The sequence below is a fragment of the Silurus aristotelis genome (genome assembly GCF_946808225.1).
Source record: "Silurus aristotelis genome assembly, chromosome: 6".
Taxonomy (NCBI): domain Eukaryota; kingdom Metazoa; phylum Chordata; class Actinopteri; order Siluriformes; family Siluridae; genus Silurus; species Silurus aristotelis.
In genome coordinates this window covers 25,472,034-25,482,562 of record NC_139579.1, presented here as the reverse complement: position 1 = coordinate 25,482,562, position 10,529 = coordinate 25,472,034, and the positions used below count along the sequence as shown (strand labels likewise).

Genomic DNA, 10,529 nt, shown 5'->3' with positions numbered 1-10,529 from the left:
AGTAAGGCACAGTGCTTCAAACTCCCTCACTCTCCTACAAAAACCTTTGTACTCATCATTCATTCCATACTGTGGTTGAATTTTTTAATCTGCTCTAAAGATGTTATGAGCTTTCTACAACAACGTCTGGCTGTAATTCACATAATACTGTATGGTCATACAATATTAATGCATTAGATCAAATATTCTTTTTTAAACAACAGATAAAGCACAAGGACATTTATAGTGGATGCTCCAAAACATTTTAAACTAATTCTATTAGATATTTGTTTAAATATAAATAGGGAAAATCATAATGTTTTCCTTATTAATTGTTTGCCAAAAATAATACAATTTAATTACTGCCAAAAGGCCGTATGAAAATGAGTAAGCTTTGTGAAGGATGTGACATAAATTGGTCTCAGCATGGTCTCTAGATGGTGCTGTTGATTTTTTAATTCAATTAAAATATTTTTATTCAATTCATTCAAGTGTAGATATAATCGACTTAATGCAGGTGTTTATATTTCCTTATTCACAGGTGTCAGGCAATTAGGTTTCAGCAAATAAGTAAGAACAATTTTAGTAGATTTGTTATTTTATGTTCTGCTAAAATAGCTTCATGTTTAAGTTTAGTTACTTAAATTAAAAAATGACACATTTATATGACAAAATAATCTACAGTATTTTTTATATTTAATATGTAATAGTTTAGAAATATTGCTGAAATAATTTTTTATTAGTATCAGTGATATAGTAAGTGCAATATGCAATTACTTTTTTAAAGAACGTTCTTTAATGTTCCCATTATTGCCCTTTTATGCGTTATGGTCTATACAAACACAAAACTGACTTAAATACAAAGTCATTTTTAAACACTATTTTATTGAAGTCAGACCAGCACAAACTGAATATATCACAAGGATTTCTAAAATAAATAACAAAATAAGCTGAAAAATATATTCACAATCAAAAACTAAAGTGGCTTCTGCATCATAAAAGCTGTTGTGTTGAGCTCTTAAAAATGTTTCTTTCACAGATTAAGTATGAAAACTATCAACAATGTAGAACAGAACACCGGGTTAGCTTCTAGCTTCTAGCTTCGTCGAGGCGTGGAGTTTCTGGAGGAGCTTCGACAGATTGGAGTTGCTGCTATCGCAGTAGATACGAGCTTCAAACCAGAAAGACACAGCTTACATTTGACTAAAAAGTTTTTGTATTTATACTCAACTAAAGTGAAATAATGAGCATATTTCCACTTTAAGAAACTCGTCTTGCTCTCGCCTCGACTCGCCATTACTGCTGCACAGACCTGAATAAACGGAGACACGCCCACAGTGCGTCTTCTTCGTGTTTACAGTGGTTCATCCACCAATCCTACAATGCGTCACTGCTGTAAGCAGGTCAGACTGTAGTCTACACTTCAGCCCAAATTAACAGGTAACGCACCATACGGTAACAGTAACGGAGTTACTTTATTTTAAAAAATAACGCTTACAGTATTAGTTACTGTAAAAAGTTACTTCGTTACAGTAAAGTGTTACTGCCCAACACCGCTATTATTATTATTATTATTATTATTATTATTATTATTATTATTATTATTATTATTACTACTACTACTACTACTACTAATAATAATAATAATAATAATAATAATAACAATAATAATAATAATAATAATAATAATAATAATAATAATAATAATAATAATATAAAAAATAATACTTGATTAATTTTATACTTTGGTCAAAAATAAATGTAGCTGAAATTTTGTTTGTAAAAAATTTTTTTTTTTCATTTATTTTAAATAGTTTAACAAAAAAAAACAAGAGTTACATTGAACCATGAACTCCAATACTGTATTATAATGGGAGTACACATATCTGGATTTACTTTTTTTGTTGAAAGCATAGTATTGATTAATTCACAAAATGAACAAGCTGTAAGTGTTTCTGCAACAGACTGGGGGCGCTTTTCTTCATTACATGGCTCCTCTGAGAATTCCATTTCTATAACACTTGTCATTTACACCTCAGAATCTCAGAAGATGAAGACACACATTATCATTCTGTCTATAATCCATTTAATACTGGGTAAGTTAAAAACATACTTACATGGTGCAAATGCCACACAATATTATAGCTCTACAATTAACTATGCTTTAAATTCATTTTCCAAGAAAGCAGCAAAACTATGACATTCATCAAAGTCCCATCTGGAAACTGAACCTCTTACTGAACAATCTTTTCATGCTTCTGTAACAGACTAAACTTGTGTTCATTACTGAGCAGAATTCCTTCAAGATGAGGACACAAATTTGTATCATTCTGACTGTGTTACATTTAATACTGGGTAAGTTCATGAGTTAGTATGTAGGACACAAAGTGTACAATACAATATTATTGTGCTACACTTAACTTGTTTTTTTTAATTTATTTTCAGGACAGCAGCAAAACTATGACATTCATCAAAGTCCTTCTGACCTGCTGGGTTTTCAGGGCGAAAATGCTGAACTTCAGTGCAAACACAGTGTTTCATCACTTAATATAATACTGTGGTATCGACGAATCCTTAATGATACTTCCATGCAACTTATTGCATATGTACGCTATAAAAGTCCAAATGTTGAAACTCCTTACTTAAGTCACTTTAACGTATCTGGAGATGGTGCAAAGCACTCTACACTCCATCTTCTTAAACTAAGTGCGGCTGAACACACTGCTGTGTATTACTGTGCAGCAAGTAAGGCACAGTGCTTCAAACTCCCTCACTCTCCTACAAAAACCTTTGTACTCATCATTCATTCCATACTGTGGTTGAATTTTTTAATCTGCTCTAAAGATGTTATGAGCTTTCTACAACAACGTCTGGCTGTAATTCACATAATACTGTATGGTCATACAATATTAATGCATTAGATCAAATATTCTTTTTTAAACAACAGATAAAGCACAAGGACATTTATAGTGGATGCTCCAAAACATTTTAAACTAATTCTATTAAATATTTGTTTAAATATAAATAGGGAAAATCATAATGTTTTCTTTATTAATTTTTTGCCAAAAATAATACAATTTAATTACTGCCAAAAGGCCGTATGAAAATGAGTAAGCTTTGTGAAGGATGTGACATAAATTGGTCTCAGCATGGTCTCTAGATGGTGCTGTTGATTTTTTAATTCAATTAAAATATTTTTATTCAATTCATTCAAGTGTAGATATAATCGACTTAATGCAGGTGTTTATATTTCCTTATTTACAGTTGTCCAGCAATTAGGTTTCAGCAAATAAGTAAGAACAATTTTAGTAGATTTGTTATTTTATGTTCTGCTAAAATAGCTTCATGTTTAGGTTTAGTTACTTAAATTAAAAAATGACACATTTATATGACAAAATAAAGTGCAGTATTTTGATTATTTAATATGTAATAGTTTAAAAATGTTGCTAATATATATATATATATATATATATATATATATATATATATATATATATATATATATATATATATATATATATATATATATATATATATATATAGTAAGTGCAATATGTAATTACCTTCAGTCCATATACAAAATCACTGTTCCTTACAGTTTTCTGGGGTTAAATATATTATTATTATTATTATTATTATTATTATTATTATTATTATTATTATTATTATTATTATTACTACTACTACTATTACTATTACTATTACTACTACTACTACTACTAATAATAATGATAATAATATAAAAAAAAAATACTTCATTAATTTTATACTTTGGTCAAAAATAAATGTAGCTGAAATTTTGTTTGTAAAAAAAAATCTTTTTTTTCATTTATTTTAAATAGTTAAACAAAAAAAAACAAGAGTTACATTGAACCATGAACTACAGTACTGTATTATAATAGGAGTACACATATCTGGATTAACTTTTTATGTTGAAAGAATAGTATTCATTAATTACATTATTGCATGCATAACATCTAGCACCTCAAGTAAAGTCAAGTTAAGAAGCTTTTAATGTCATTTCAACCATATATAGCTGACGCAGTACACAGTGAAATGAAACAACGTTCCTCCTGAACCCTGGTGCTACATACAACAATCACAGAAAATACATGGCTAAGGACTAGTGAGTGTCCTCGCCACATAAAGTGCATCGTGTGCAACCTGGTGCAAACAGTGCAAAGACAACACAAGACAGTGCAAGACAATATAGGACAGTGCAAGACAACACAGGACAGTGTAAGACAAATACACAAAACACGAAATAGCGCCGCCAGTATACCTGTTGTATATTGCACACTGCGGTGTGTAAAAGACGTACAGTGAACATTGTAATTAACAAAAATCTAAATAAAATGTTGTGCAAAAGACAATAGTGAGCAATCCAAAAAAGGATCTGCAAAAACGGCATGCAAACAGTTTGTGGTAATGATGTGATGTAATATGAATGGTGCCGAAGACATGGATGGAAGACATGGAAGACATGGATGTGTGATCTCACTCCCACACACACACACACAGAGAGAGAGGGAGAGAGAGAGAGAGGGAGAGAGAGAGAGAGAGAGAGAGAGAGAGAGAGAGAGAGAGAGAGAGAGAGAGAGAGAGATGTAGGTGTAAACTCTTACTGAGCAATTTGTATGTTTCTGTAACAGACTAGAGTCGTTTTCATCACTGAGCAGAATCATGTAATGATTTTATTTTTTTCAAATATAAACAATCCCCTTTATTCACATCTTAAAAAGCCTTCAAAATGAGGAAAGCTATTATCATTCTGACCGTGTTACATTTAATACAGGGTAAGTTATTAACTATATAGCTCGAACTATTTAGCACAATATTAAAGCTCAACAATAATCTATTTTCTGACTTTATTTTCAGGACAGCAGCAAAACTATGACATTCATCAAAGTCCTTCTGACCTGCTGGATTTTCCAGGAAAAAACACTGAACTTCAGTGCAAACACAGTGTTTCATCATTATATATGATACTGTGGTATCGACGAAGCCTTAATGATACTACAATGCAACTTATTGCATACATACTCAATAAAAGTCCAAATGTTGAGACGCCTTTCTCAAGTCACTTTAATGTATCTGGAGATGGTGCAAAGCACTCTACACTCCATCTTCTCAAACTGAGTGCAGATGAACACACGGCAGTGTATTATTGTGCAGCAAGTAAGACACAGTGCTTCAAACTCCCTCACTCTGCTACAAAAACCTCTTATATACCCAACAGTTGTATCCATTATATCCTCATTCCATTCTGTTGTTGAATTCTCATTTAGATTCAATAATAAAATTCCTGCTCAGATGTTATTAGCTTTTTACAACAACTGCTTAAATAACATTTTATCATTTACAGCTTATACAGTATTTGATAGAATATCAATCCTTTAAAAAGCAGCAGCACTTTTGAGCATCTTATAGTGGATGCTCCAAAACCATTTTAAACTAATTCTATAAGAAGACATTTGTTTACATCAGGAATCTCCACATTGGTTTTTTTAGTGTGTTCGGGTTATTTTGTGCTTTCTGTTTATATAAATAGGTAAAATCAATGTTAACATCAATCATGTCTCAAAAAAATTAACCACTGGCGAATGGTTGTATACATTTTATGCACTTATACACAACTAATTTAGGGGTGTGCTGTTATAGGAAAATAATCCTCTTTGGGGTGATAAACTTTACATTGGACCACATCATATTGTATATGAATGTCCAGTTCAGTTTTATTTCTGAAGTAATCCCTATGCTGTCAAGCCCAATTTGTGACATTCTACATAGTAGTTAACCTTCTATAAAATGTTGTTGTTTATGCACTAGAAACAAAACTTTAACTATCCTTCCAACCAACTGTCCAACAACTCCTTCTGTGTTCTGTGATGAGCCTGGAGATCTACCACACAACACAAGCCACACCTGGAGATCTACCACACAACACAAGTCAACAGTGTATTCCACACTCACAAATCATCTTTTAGCACACTAGAATTGATTCATGGTCTCTAGGTGGTGCTGTTGATTCATTCATTTTGATAAGTGACGCTTGGGGATTTTGTACATCTCACAGGTGTCCAAAAGAAAAGCGGTTTTTAGCAGATAAGTGAGAACATTAGTAGCGTTTTTTTCTTCTTGTTTTAAGATGGATTAATGTTGTCTACTGATTTTAGTTCCATATTTAAAGAAAAAATATATAAAAAAACAAATAAATAGTTTTCATTCTGTAATATTGTAACATTTATTTTGTGTTATTGTTTTTTTTTTTTTTTTTTTTTATATTATTATTTATAACCTGAGTTGCTTTTCTTTCACTCAGTGGGAAGACATATATGAGGAAATAAAGGAAAGTACAGTATAAACTAATTAGGTCCCCTGGTGGTCTAGTGGTTAAGATGCAGCGCTCCCACCGCTGCGACCCGGGTTCGGTTCCCGGTCAGGGAACCATCCCCAGCCACTCTTAGTGCCGGTCCCAAGCCCGGATAAATTGGGGAGGGTTGCGTTAGGAAGGGCATCCAGCGTAAAACATGTGCCAAATCAAACGTGCGGAGGATCCGCTGTGGCGACCCCTAACGGGAGAAGCCGAAAAGAAAGTTTAGTTTTACAGTATAAACTAATTGTGTAATGCATCACTGAAGAGACTTTAGATGCTTCGAATAAACATTTTCTGCCTAAGTGCTAACTTTAAATTCTAGTCTTCTAACTAAAATGTCATGTTTATTTTCCAATAGATAAAATCAACATGACCAACATGATCTGCTACAAATACTTTACGTAGAGGTCCAGTATCATTGGATTGACATGACATGACATGACATGATATGACACATGACATGACATGACATGACATGACATGACATGACATGACATCTTCTCCCGCTTATCCGAGGCCAGGTCGCGGGGGCAGCAGTCTAAGCAGAGATGCCCAGACTTCCCTCTCCCTAGACACAGAGCTCATGACCATAGGTGAGAGTAGGAACGTAGATTGATCGGTAAATCAAGAGTTTCACCTTGCGGCTCAGCTCTTTCTTCACCACGACAGACGTTGGCGGTCCTTCCACCAGTTGAGATCAACAGCTCCCCACCCCCACTGTAAACAGCATTGGTAGGGCACTGCTTACCTCTCCCGAGGCGCCGGACGGTTTGCCAGAATCTCTTCGAGGCCAGCCGATAGTCCTTCTCCATGTCCTCACCGAACTCCTCCCAGGCCCGAGTTTTTGCCTCCACAACCACCCGGGCTGCAGTTCGCTTGGCCTTCCGGTACCCGTCAGCTGCCTCAGGAGTCCCACAAGCCAACCAGGCCTGATAGGACTCCTTCTTCAGCTTGACGGTATCCCTTACTTCCGGTTTCCACCACCGGGTTCGGGGATTGCCGCCTCGACAGGCGGCAATCCCCGAACCCGGTGGTGGAATTGCCGCCTCGACAGGCACCGGAGACCTTACGGCCACAGCTCCGAGTGGCCGCTTCGACAATGGAGGTGAAGAACATGGTCCACTCGGACTCAATATCTCCGGCCTCCCTCGGGATCCGGTCAAAGCTCCGCCGGAGGTGGGAGTTGAAGATCTCTCTGACAGGAGACTTGGCCAAACGTTCCCAGCAGACCCTCACAGTACGCTTGGGTCTGCCGAGTCTGTCCAGCTTCCTCTGTCCGCTATCGGATCCAACTCACCACCAGGTGGTGATCAGTTGACAGCTCCGCCCCTCTCTTTACCCGAGTGTCCAAGACATACGGCCGCAGGTCAGATGAAACGACCACAAAGTCGATCATCGACCTACGGCCTAGGGTGTCCTGGTGCCACGTGCACTGATGGACACCATTATGCTTGAACATGGTGTTCGTTATGGACAAAATGTAACTAGCACAGAAGTCCAATAACTGAACACCGCTCTGGTTAAGATCAGGGGGGCCGTTCCTCCCAATCACGCCCCTCCAGGTGTCACTGTCGCTGCCCACGTTGGGCATTGAAGTCTCCCAGTAGAACGACGGAGTCCCCAGTCGGAGCACTGTCCAGCACCCCCTTTCAGAGACCCCAAGAAGGCCGGGCACTCCACACCACCGCTTGGCCCATAGGCACACATGACAGTGAGAGACCCATCCCCAACCCGTAGGGTAAACTCCAACACATGGCGGCTGAGCTGGGGGGCCATAAGCAAACCCACACCAGCCCGCCGCCTTTCACCATGGGCAACTCCAGAGTGGTGAAGAGTCCATCCTCTCTCGAGGAGTGTGGTTCCAGAGCCCAAGCCGTGCGTAGAGGTGATCCCGACTATCTCTAGTCGGAACCTCTCAACCTCACGCACAATCTCAGGCTCCTTCCCCGCCAGCGAGGTGACATTCCACGTCCCTAGAGCTAGCTTCCGTGTCCAGGGATCGGGTTGTCGAGGCCCCCGCCTTCAACTGCTGCCCGATCCTCTCAGCACCGGCCCCTTACAGTCCCTCCTGCAGGTGGTGAGCCCACGGGAAGGCGGCCCCACGTCGCTCCTTCGGGCTGAGCCCGGCCGGACCCCGTGGGGGAAGGCCCGGCCATCAGGCGCTCGCATACGAGCCTGGCTCCAGGGTGGGGCCCTGGCTGCGCCATACCGGGCGACGTCACGGTCCTTGGTCTGTTTTTTCTCATAAGGGTTTTTGAACCGCTCTTAGTCTGACCCGTCGCCTAGGACCTGTTTGCCTTGGGAGACCCTACCAGGGGCATATAGCCCCGGACAACATAGCTCCTAGGGTCATTCGGGTACTCAAACCCCTCCACCACGTTAAGGTGGCAGTTTATTGGATTGTACCATATATTTAGAATATATACTTAGAAAAGTTTAAAAGTTAGATTTAATGATGTTGATGTAATTATGCTTTTTATTAATAATTAATAATATATAATATAACAACAGCAGCTGCCAAATGAGTCATTCACTTACTGACATTTTTCTTTTTCTTTTTCTTTAAAGCAATAAAAAGAACCAAAACGGCATTTTGCATCGCTACCGAAAAATTATCATTTGAACTTAATTAAAGTTAGCACTTTACTGCTGATGGTTACAAACTTTAGACTCCATTAAAATCCAGTCAAATAAAAATCTTCTGAATAAATATCCAGAAAACATCACTATATATAGTACATGACTGCTTAGTTTTTGTTTTGGCTTTGTTGCTGAAGCCCATCTAAATACACTCCTGTGCAAGAAAAATGAACCAGACTAAAAATTGCAACAATTTTCAGACCATTTGAAAAAAAATGTCTTAAAAGCAACTAATTGGTCAGAATATTAGCAATACTAAAACAAATACAATCCTGAGACCTCTTGTGCCATCATTTGCTAATTTAATTAAGATGCAATTAACTGTTTTGAAGACAAAACTAGACACAAGGAAATTCACCTTCATAGTCTGCTTGTACACAAGGGTGAAATTATGATATGTAAAATCACATGTGTGGGGTAAAAAACATCAGCTGTTTAAAGACATAAACACTACATTTGACAATACTAACTCTTGGAAGTTTGGAAGATGTCTGGAAGTTTATCCACAAGTCTTAAATTTTTGAAGAAATCTAATCCCAATAGTATTTTTTGCAAATTTAATCCCAATAGTTTTTTGTAAAGACCATTGAAAGAATAATATTTTACGATTTTGTGCTTGGCACATATTTTGCCCAGTAGTGTACAAGTCACTATGTTAGGTGTAATTATTGAAATAATAGCATATTAGGATGGACACATTCATATGTAAAAACCTGTGATATAAAGCTGTTGAAAGATGTGGTGCTGTTAATCAAGATTTTTTTTATTTCAAAATTAGCACTACTCACTTGCAAAAAAAAGTAAACAGTTAAAAAAAAGTTATTCTTTAATACAATTTTATATATATTTTTTAAAACACTTGTTTAATACATAACAAACGGTAATGTGATTTTTATTATATTTATTTAATTTAAATAAATATATATATATATATATATATATATATATATATATATATATATATATATATATATATATATATATATATATATATCAGACCTGGGCAAACTACGGCCCGCGGGCCACATCCGGCCCTTTGTACGCCCCTGTCCGGCCCGCGTGAGGCCAATCATAAATTACAGGGATGCACCGAAAATTCGGCCACCGAAAATCTTGCCTAAAATGCCTAAATCACCGTAACAACACGGCAGAAACACAATTGTAATGACGCAATAAACAAGCGCAGCCAGCACACGGTTATCTGGATAAGAGCCAACATGTCTGCGGTGTGCGGAAAACGATTTGCAAAACATGCAATGCTAAAATTTCAAGAGGGGGTGTATCTGCAAATAGTTTCTCCAAGTCGGGTTTAATTTATCACCTGAAATCCAAACATCCCGATTGCCATTCTAAATATGAGAAGAACGCGGCGAAGAAAAGTAAAGTCATTCCGAGCATGCGCATGAGTCTGTAGTGGACATTTTTTAAAAGGCAGGAAAGTTTTCCAGTGATGGTGCCAAGGCAAAAGGCATAACACAAAAAATGATGGAATTCATTGCCTTAGATCAGTGGTCTCTAGTGGCTCGACGGGTTG

At 37.0% G+C, this 10,529-nt stretch overlaps 1 long non-coding RNA gene across 1 annotated transcript; it reads left to right on the top strand.

The window, feature by feature from the left end:
• The first annotated feature begins 2,009 nt into the window (after positions 1-2,009).
• LOC310727480 lies at positions 2,010-2,729 on the top strand. Its single transcript, XR_014534025.1, has 3 exons — positions 2,010-2,075; positions 2,247-2,334; positions 2,425-2,729. It is a non-coding gene; the product is annotated as an uncharacterized lncRNA (long non-coding RNA).
• The last annotated feature ends 7,800 nt before the right edge of the window (positions 2,730-10,529 follow it).